Genomic DNA, 10,036 nt, shown 5'->3' with positions numbered 1-10,036 from the left:
CTTTGGTACAGTGGTACCTCGGGTTAAGAACTTAATTTGTTCTGGAGGTCTGTTTTTAACCTGAAACTGTTCTTAACCTGAGGTACAACTTAGGCTAATGGGGCCTCCTGCTGCCACTGCATCACCCATGCACAATTTTTGTTCTCATCCTGGGGCAACGTTCTTAACCCGAGCTACTATTTCTGGGTAAGCGGAGTCTGTAACCTGAAGCATCTGTAACCCGAGGTACCACTGTGATCTATTGTTATATGGCAGCCTGTGCAAGACCAAAAGTTGGTGCCCCCAAATGTATCTTCTCAATTATGGATCTTCTCAGTTTTGCAACTCCTCGGCTCAGCACACTGTGTGGGAAATCCACCCGCACCATCCTAAATCCAGTACTGCTTCAGTGTGAACCCTTGTATTAAGATGAGGATAGCATGTATACAAAAAGAATCATAGAAAGAGACTTGTTTGTCTTCATTGTGCTTAGCATGTTGCCCGCGAGGAAGCAAAACTCCTGTGTGGATAATTCTACAGGATTCCTTCTTTGCCCATGTCTAGGTATGCACATAGCAGGTCAATGGATCTGCCCTTCTTTTTCTGCATGTGGTGGGATCTTGTAGGAGGCTTACAGGTGTTTGATGAATGGCACTTGCCAACTGCACAGGCAAGAGACTCAGTGCCTGAGGGAGAAAAATCTAGTTCCTTCCTTTGCGAACTAGTCTTATGAGGTGGGCTAGGGAAAGAAAATATATGAGGGAAAATCTACTTTACATTTTGCAACAAAATAGCTAGCCTGTTCATGGTTTATCTGTGGGGTCTTGAGTCCTATAAGTAACCCGGGGACGTAATGGCAGTAACAGGAAACAGAAAGTATCATTAATATGAACTTCCTCAAACTTGGTTCCATTATGTCAATGTTACTTCTTGTTACCTGTCAAATCTTGTCCCTGCCAGGTCCTTCATATAACAAGTAGCAGATACTAAGAAAGGTACTCAGATTTGGAGAATATATTTAAATTTAACTGATTTAATAAATGACTTAAAAGCAAGGTGGTTAATAAACGGAAAGTCTTTAAATGGCAATGGAGTTTTTAACTTCCAGAAAGAAAGAAAAAGATTCCTATTACTTATTCATTGTATTGCTTAGCAGATGCACACAATGTTTTACAAAACACATAATGACATCTCCTGTTCCTAGAGACCTTACAAACCTAATTAAGAACATGCAGAGATGGCAGTGCAGTGAGATGAGGGGAATGGGAAGAAGTCTGACAATATGAAACGTGGTAAAGGATGGAAAGCAAGCAGTAAACAATGCAAAATAAGGGAAGCTGAAATGATTTCACCACAAGTGAAGCATCACCAGATGTTATTTAATTTATATTATTTCATTTCTAGACTGTTCTTCAACCAAGTCTTCTGGGTGATTTAAAATGATCAATAAGATACAGAAATGCAATCCAATCTTATTAAAACTATCACAATGCAAATAACAGAAAACCTAGAAAGCAGCACAAGATCAGCAGAAAAACAGACTAGCAAGATCAATATTAAAAACCAGTAAGGGAGAAAAGCAATTAGTGGTCATATCTTAATTGCACTAAAAACATATAATTAAAAGGCCTGGGAAAATAAAAAGGTCTTCCCTTGGTGTTGAAAAGACAGGAATCCAGGCATGTGAGTTGAATTGCTTATAAGGCCTTCTTATGTTACTTTTTCCCTTATGGGAATGGCTTGAGTGACATAGCTCTTGGTGTTTTTTTTATATTAATTAATTAATTGATTGATTTTATTTATTTATACATTGCCTTTCATCCAAAGATCACAGGGCAGTTTACAGTATAAAAACACAAAATACAGAACATAACAACAGCAGCAACAAAATACCCTACCCCCATAGTATTAGGAGAAGTAACACAATAAGGAAGTGTAGATAAGTAAGTGTGGTGATGCATATCTTGAAGAGAATAATGTTACGGATGGACTGTGCAAAAATGGCCTCTTGAAAATGCCCCTTATTTGTGGGCAGAGAAACCGAGGGGACCATTTTGCTGAAGAACAATTTATCCACCAGTTTCTTGAGGGTGAGGCTTACCAGCAGCAGCATTAGTAGCACAACCTCTTTCATTTCCTCTCCTCCCCCATCCCAAGTTTTATTTCATTTTTCTGCTACATGCAGCAGCGACAGCAGCAACTCTGTGGGCAGCTTGGCCACCATTTTGCAGCGTGCCAGATTTAGCATTGTTCTAGGGTGTTATGCAGGAGAAAATGGCAGCTGCCACAAAAAGTGATGGAAAATATTTGGAGAAATTTCTGCAAAGTACCTTTATTTTTCTGGGGGCGATGAGCAAAAGAAGAACTTCACAATTTTTCTCAGGAAAAAAAAGCCACCTGAGAAATTTTAGTTCAGCTCTAGTTAAGGAAGTTGAATACTTTTGAGAACTCAGGACTGTTGAGAAGTTTTCTGGGCATTGAAATTCCCCTGTCTCTTCAACTTCCATCAGGATTGCTAAGAGATCAGAGAAAAGGTTAGACTGTACAATGCAGCAGCCTGCAGAAAATATACCACGTCTGCCTTTTTTTCTGTTTCTGACTAGAAAGCATTGTCTGCTCAGACAAAACGCCTATGACTACCTTCCATTTTGTAAACTTGGCACACATTCAAGTAGGGCCAGGCACTCCAGTTTGATAAACCTTTTTGTGGATATTAGGCCGGTTGGTAGGGCCAGATTTCTACTTTATCGCAATTGAAAAACTGGTTCGAGCTTTAGGGACAATGAGGAACGGTGGGAGGCTCCCGCTGGAGGACTCCCTAGGGAAGCCTCGGAAGAGGAAGGCTTGGAACCAGGGGACTGGCAGTGGGACACAGAAGACAGGTCAGAGATTGAAGGGCAAGCAGTATGGTTGGATAACAAACAAGCAACAGGCTTGAATGAGAGGAAGAAGAGAAGCTGTGGGGGCTGAAGCTGTAACAGATTCACAGGAGCCTGCCAGTTCTGCTGTGTTCAGCTCACCTTTCCACTTGTTTCCAAGGGCTGAGAAATTTTTGCACGCAGCAGAAGAAAAAGCACAGATAGTGCAGCCCTCACGCTACCCCGGCGGAGTTTAAGATTGCAGGGAAAACAGCCGGATGGAGAGGAAACTTAGAGGGAAGTGGAAGGCCCAGATGGTCAGTTCTGACAACTGTTTTACTGGAGCCAGTCTCACCGTGCTTTCTCTGCTTGTATTCTGTTTCCTTGAATAAAGAATTAACTTTACAGCTCGTCTCTGAGTCTCCATGTTGACCTGCAGCTGAACCAGCCCTGTCAGTAGTGAATAGTGGATCAGATAGGAAATAAAAAAAATTCCTTCCAGTAGCACCTTAGAGACCAACTAAGTTTGTTATTGGTATGAGCTTTTGTGCGCATGCATACTTCTTCAGATACATGCACACAAAAACTCATACCAGTAACAAACTTAGTTGGTCTCTAAGGTGCTACTGGAAGGAATATTTTATTTTGTTTTGACTATGGCAGACCAACACGGCTACCTACCTGTAACTAGTTGGGAAATATTTAGATTCTGGACTCAGTGGTCTTACTGGAGCAGTGGAGAGACTCTTTAGAGCAGGTGTGGGGAATCTTTGGCCATGATGTTCCAGATAAAGTACAGCTCCTATCAGCCCAAGGAAATAACCAATAACCAAGGATGATGGGAGTTGTAGTTCAGCAATATCTGGAGGCCCCAAGCCTACTTTATATAGTGTTGCACATATGTGTTAAAGAGTCCTTGCTGGACTTGAGGGCCCTCCTCATTCTGCTGAGTGGGGCCTTGGACTTCTGCCCTAAAATCCTCCCCTGACAGCACCATTGTTAGCAAATTGCACCTTGTGAACTGACCCAAGTGAGGAGTGCAGTCCTTTGCCTGTGCTTCTGACACAAGGACCTTGCCCTCTCTCAAAGCAGCATCAGTGAGATTAACTTGCTCTACTGTATTCTCCCAACAGTTTTAGGAGGTTGATTAGGGTCACCCAGCAAGCTTCATAGCCAGCAACAACAGTGATATTGTTAGCTGCTTGGGACTAGTTTTTCTTAGTGGGAAGGAAGGCAGCATATAAATCTGTTGAATATATACAAAAATAAATAAAGCAAAGCAAAAGCTGAACAGGGATATGCATTTGGTTTTCCTACACTTACATGCATATTACCATGCATATTGGCAGGTGAAGTAGAGATGGCCCTCTTGGAATATCTCTCTAGTACGATGATAATATATTTATTTATTAATACCCCATGTTTTCTTTTCCTTGAGGAAACTCAAGTCTATAATCAAATAGACAGAACTTATGTGGCCATACCAGACCACCCCCCTCCAAACTTTTTTGCTCAGCTAGGCTATGTGAAGGGTTTTGTTTTGTTTGAGGTTTTTCTGCAGTAGAAGAGGTTCCAGACCAGTGTTTTTAAAAGGCAATTGAGATGCTGATAGCAGAGCAAAAGCTATAAAGTTAACACCCATGGATGATGAATGTGGAGCATTCACACCTTTTTGTCTTATTCAGCATGCAATTAACACATAAAATGGAACGAGGGCTCTCACACCTCTTTGTGAAGTGGATCATGCCTCAATAGGCAGGTTATCACTCAGTTGTTTCAGCACTCATTTGTGATCTTGTGGCACTCCTGAGGTGAGTGACTATTATAAATATGTGCAAACACCATAGATTTTCATTTTTATCTTTCTTTTATTTTTAAAAGGGCTGCATTTGATGCAGTAAATGCTGCTTTTTTTTGAACATGGGATAATTATCCTGATTTCTAGTTTCTGGATTTATTTTATATATGTATTAAAATCCACCTTTAGGGTGCTTCCCCTCCCAAGGCAGCTTACAAAGCATTCAGGAAAATGACAGTGATATCAAGTCATTAAAACAACAACATAAAGCAATATTAAGTACCTTTAAAATAACGGCAATGCATAAAATTATGAAGAAAACACAGTACCGTTAAAACACCCAAAAGCAAAATGGGGTTTTAAAGAAGTTTTCAATGCTGTTTAAAAATACAGTGGTGTGTTTGGGTTGTATACAGGTTTCTAAGCATTGCTTGATATGTTGTTTTTTAATGAAATGGGATCCATTGGGTGGAAGGGTTACGGTTATAGACAGATGTATGCAACCAAACCATACAACTCATGCCAGGACTTCCGCTTGTACAACTTCCCCTCTGTCTCCTTACCCCCAGTCTGTTCCAGGGGTTCTCCCAACACTCTACAGCAGAATTGGAGCAGGGTGGGGAGAGGAAAGGTGAAGGTGGTTTCATTGCACAAGTGGAAGTCCTTGCACGAGTACAATGATTTTGTTGGAAATAACCCAATAAGTAAAAGTAACCAAAGACTCCTTTTCCTCTACTTCTCTCTTGTTTCATGAATGGGGGTAGCACAAATCAATCTTGGGCCACCAGCAAGTGTCCTGGGCTACCCGCTGTTCAGCCAGGAAATTCCAGTTTGTAGTTCGCACTCTGAAACAAAGGAATTATGTTCATATTTAGAAGTTCAGCGGTGAAGGGCAAGTACCTATGATAAGGAAAGGATTTGTCCTCAGATATAGCTCTGTAAATGCTAACTAGAAGTTTCTTGTTACTGTGGAAATTCCCATGCTCCCTTGTGGCTTCAATCACAGATGTTCTTTCTAGAATGATTATTTTGGAAGGAAGACGATGAGGATGTCTGAAACTTAACACTGATCTTTATTGCAAAGTTGGAAGAGTATGTCCCAAACTGAGAACATTGGCACTTTTCCATGAGTGAAATGCAGTTGGCATAAAATTTGCATGTGCCCAGTGGATTTTACTCATCCTTTCACACCTCCATTGGTTTGTTGTACTTCTGAAGCTTGAAAATGTTACCATGTATTGTGTGGGCATTTCATTTTTCAGAAATTTGCTATTTAAGCGTATCTCCATTTCTGCATGCAGATGCTCATTCCTAAACAGTGAAATCAAGCCTCTGTATGGGAATGCATACCATACATACTATGAGGATGGTGGATGAATGCAGGGAAACTGCAGCGTTTATCGTGCTGCATTCTTTTACTTCACCTATTCCAGGGTTGAATGTGTTTTCCTGACAGTCATCCAAAAGAGGGTGCAGTACTGATATCTCTCGAATCAATCTTTCTGCGTGTTCAGAAGTAGGCTTCTGAGATCATGTTAGAAATTATTGGATTTAGAATCAAGATAATCAAGTTATCTTTCCATTTACCTTGTTTCTCAACCTTTCAGGCACAATGGCATCACATTTTTAAAATCTTTATAGCTGATGTCACGATGGCTAGAGAATTTTTTTTGGGTGGAAAGCTGAGGTTCTGAGAGGAAAGTGCTGTCTGCAAACAAATGTTCATCAAAAATGTACCCACTATACATTTATGAAGGTCCTATAAGAGAAGAATCTAGCCCCTGCTCATCACTTTAGTTTTGTATTTTCCCACCCTTGTTTTGCCATCTGCTCCTACTACAAGTCCTTTGGGATCATACACCATTCGAGACTCTAACTTAGTTGGCCTAGCTGGCTGGCTCTGATGTGATGGCTGCATTCCTTTCTGCAACACCTTTCTAGGCAGTGGCATAGCGTGGGTTGTCAGCACCCGGGGCAAGGCAAGTAATTTGCGTCCCCTAACCCGTGGATTTTGGTAGGGGCAGAGAGCTGTGCATGCGAGCGCGCCACCTCCAGATGTTGCGCCCGGTGCAGCCGGCCCCCCCTGCACCCCCCACGCTACGCCACTGTTTCTAGGGACACATGCTGCTGGTGGCAAAAATGGGTGGAGTAATGATATAAATCTCATATTTGTATAGAAAGCTAGTTTCTACACACACACACACTCCATCCTCCAGACAGACAGGCAAGAGACCTTGGCCCCTTCCAGATGTCCTTTCTGTTGCACATTCATGGTGACTTGTGCTCGTGATGCTATCAGGGTGATCACATGCAAACCTGAGCCTGCAGAAGCTTATGGGGCATCATTCTGTTTCATTTCCATTCAGTGTATATACCATGACTTCCTGATTAATTCGTACTTTTTTAAAAAAACAAACCACCCCAATCCTCTGGTTTATTTTTGTTCCACTTTTGTTGTGCTATAACCCCTCTGGGCAGCAATAATGGGGAAGCATCTCAGAACAAACCGAAGGAGAATGAATCCACCACTAATGCGCTATTACTGGGTCAAGAACATGTTGCAAAATACATCTGCAGTAAAACACCAGTGTGGAGGGGCCCGTTATCAGAGTTCAAGGGCATATTCCAGGCAGACAAAAACACTCTCTGTGTGAAGCAGGGCCACTGGGGAGAGCTCTGAGGACCAGACAGAGAGATCAGGAGGGCTGCATTTGCAACCACCCTGGGAAAAAAAGGGACATCTCATTTTTTTCTCACAAGAGGACAACAGCCAAAATGGCTGCCACAGCCTTGCGTAATTTTGGGCTGCACTTTTTAGGGCATGGCACCCAAAACACATGTTTTGGGGTGCTGCACAAGATTGCTGCCCCCAAGCGATCCTTTCTGTGAACCTCCAGCTATAGGGTGGTATATAAACTCAAATAATAATAATAATAATAATAATAATAATAATATTTTTGGGGGCCATGCTCTTGTGCAGGTCACATGACTCACATGGGAGTGCAGCCGCAGAAGATGGTGTCTTGGTCTGAGTTTGCTTCATATTGGAAGTTATGTATTTAGCCCTCCAGGCGTGAGGTTTCCTATCCCTGGCTTAATGACTGTGTTAGGCCTTACACACTTTCTATCATCATCATCATCATTTTATTTGTATGCCGCCTTTCTGTAGTTAAAACAGTGCTCAAGGCGGCTTACAACATGCCAAGATTTACATAATTACAAACATAACAGAAGTCATAAACAATAAATAAAACACATCAAAAAGTACACAACCAAATGGAAAACAATTTCCACATAAATCAAAATCTAACACTAAGAATAGAGCATTAATATCACAGTTTAAAATGGCATAGGTAAAAAAATAACAGCAATTTAAAAACAAAACAAAAAATGGGGCCCTCTCTGCCCAGCAGCAGCGGCAGCAGTCCTTTATGGGGCCTGTTAGGCCCCGCCCCAAGACAGGTGGAGAGAGGTAGGGAAGGGCCCTTCAGGCTCCCAGCAGGTCAGTCTCTGTCAATTGGATGGACACCTGCACTGAAAAACCCCCAGAAGGAACACACCATATTTTTAACAGACATATAGTGTATCACATTGTGTTAGGTAAGCCTGTGGCCTGGGGACCTGTTATGCCTCTTCAGAATGCTATCCAGATGTACGCTGGGCCACTTCAAGGCCCCTCCTGCTCACCATTCGCCTCTTTCATTATTTTAGAAGTAGACTAGGACTAGGACTGGACATCTCTTCCAATACAAGGCCCCCTCACAGAGAGAGCTGTTTCCCCCACATAGGACACAAGGCTACCCAAATCACAGGCTCCCTTTACTCTGATGTTAGCAGTCCTGTTTTCACAGTTTGAGTTTATCTGGGTCTTCCATGCCTTCCCTGCAACCCCAACCCAGCACCAGGCAAATTAAAAATTAGACTTGCAACCTTTTATTTGGGTGGGAGAAATGAAAGACCTCCTGTCACGCCCCCCCACGCACTAAAATAAAGATGATCCTCTGAAAAAGGCTTTCCATCCTGCAGCTGGCCTGTAATATACAAAACCTTAGCTGACCCACTGTGGTTTCTCCCCTTTTCCCATTTAAATAAGTATATAAAAAGACAGCCAGCACCTGCTTCTTTATTGGGTACCGCTGGTAGTCATTCTTTGGCAGCTCTTTAATGATTCAGGGTGATTACTAAGGGAAAGTAGCTGTGACTTATCTCTTATGGAATACAGTTGTGTGGTGTGTGTTTGTTGGCAAAGAATGCCCTAGGTGGTGAGAAATGCAGTTTCACGGTCTGTCTCCGAGACAGTCCATTAGCTGCTTCTCTGACAGCAACCATGCTAAAATTGGATTGGAGATCCTTTGATTGCACCACTAACACAGGCGGATTGGAAAAGCAGACCAGAAGCAGACCATTGTAATGGGACTTCAGTGCATTGGACGCAAGTGATTACATTTGCTAACATGCCGGCATAGAAAGCACACTTGGGCTTACGTGTGGATTATTTTTTAGTGGCTTTTACGCATCTGCCACCGTGTCAATATAGAAAGAAGCTTCTGGTACCCTGATAATTACTTACAAAGTCTCAGGGTTCTCAAAATGTGAGCTGATCTTCTTATGGATCTTTGAAAAGTTAGAAAAGGACGGCATGAACACTTTCATTCCTTCTCACCCTTACACCCAATCCTAGCCGACGCAATGGCACATCTTTCCTGAATAGTGGCCAGCACCACTTCTTCTCCTCCCTCCACAGGGAGGACATTCCCAAATCTGTCGGGTGGGCAGGACTAGAAGAGGGGGAGAATGTGCCCTTGGGGAGAAATCCTTGCCCTGATGAAATGTAATTACCACTATGTTGAATACAAACACAGAAGTCCCAGGCTCACTCTGCTACAGTGTAGGGCAAAGAAAGTCACCTTGTCTGCAAACCTAGAGAGTCACTGCCATGCCAATTAGATGGGCCGGTGGCCTTGACTTGCAGCTTCTTATGTTCCTTGACCCAGGAGCGACTTTGCGGACATGCCTCCCATTTGTAGGGTTAGAATGAGCTTTGCTAGCTGCTAAGATGATCGTTGGAACATGGCGTAAGAATTCTTGCTCTAACAGTTGCCCCTGAGGCCTAGTGACAAAGTAGGCTTGCAGTAAATCAGGTGTAAACACAGCAGTTAGCCTTATGCAAAACAGTCAAGGACAAAAAAAAGAGAGAGTAAATGCATTCAGAGCTCCTTAGGCTCCAGCTTTTATCATCATATTAATATGGATTTACCCCTGAAGCTGTATTTCCCTCTTCATATTATTTCTTGTCTTTCTTGTCGGCATCTCAAACCATTTTGCATGTGAGTTGACCATTTGCACCCAACTGCTAACAGATTCATAATGATTTGTGTCAAAAGGGTATTTTCCTGAATAT

The 10,036-nt window shown here is 42.4% G+C and overlaps 1 long non-coding RNA gene across 2 annotated transcripts in view; it reads right to left on the bottom strand.

The window, feature by feature from the left end:
- Window positions 1–10,036, bottom strand: part of LOC309368877 — a 112,669-nt gene that overhangs the window by 2,656 nt on the left and 99,977 nt on the right. The gene's annotated exons all lie outside the window — the stretch shown is intronic.

This window comes from Podarcis melisellensis, assembly GCF_964234715.1.
Source record: "Podarcis melisellensis genome assembly, chromosome: 4".
Lineage (NCBI taxonomy): Eukaryota > Metazoa > Chordata > Lepidosauria > Squamata > Lacertidae > Podarcis > Podarcis melisellensis.
This window is presented reverse-complemented; position numbering and strand designations above follow the sequence as displayed.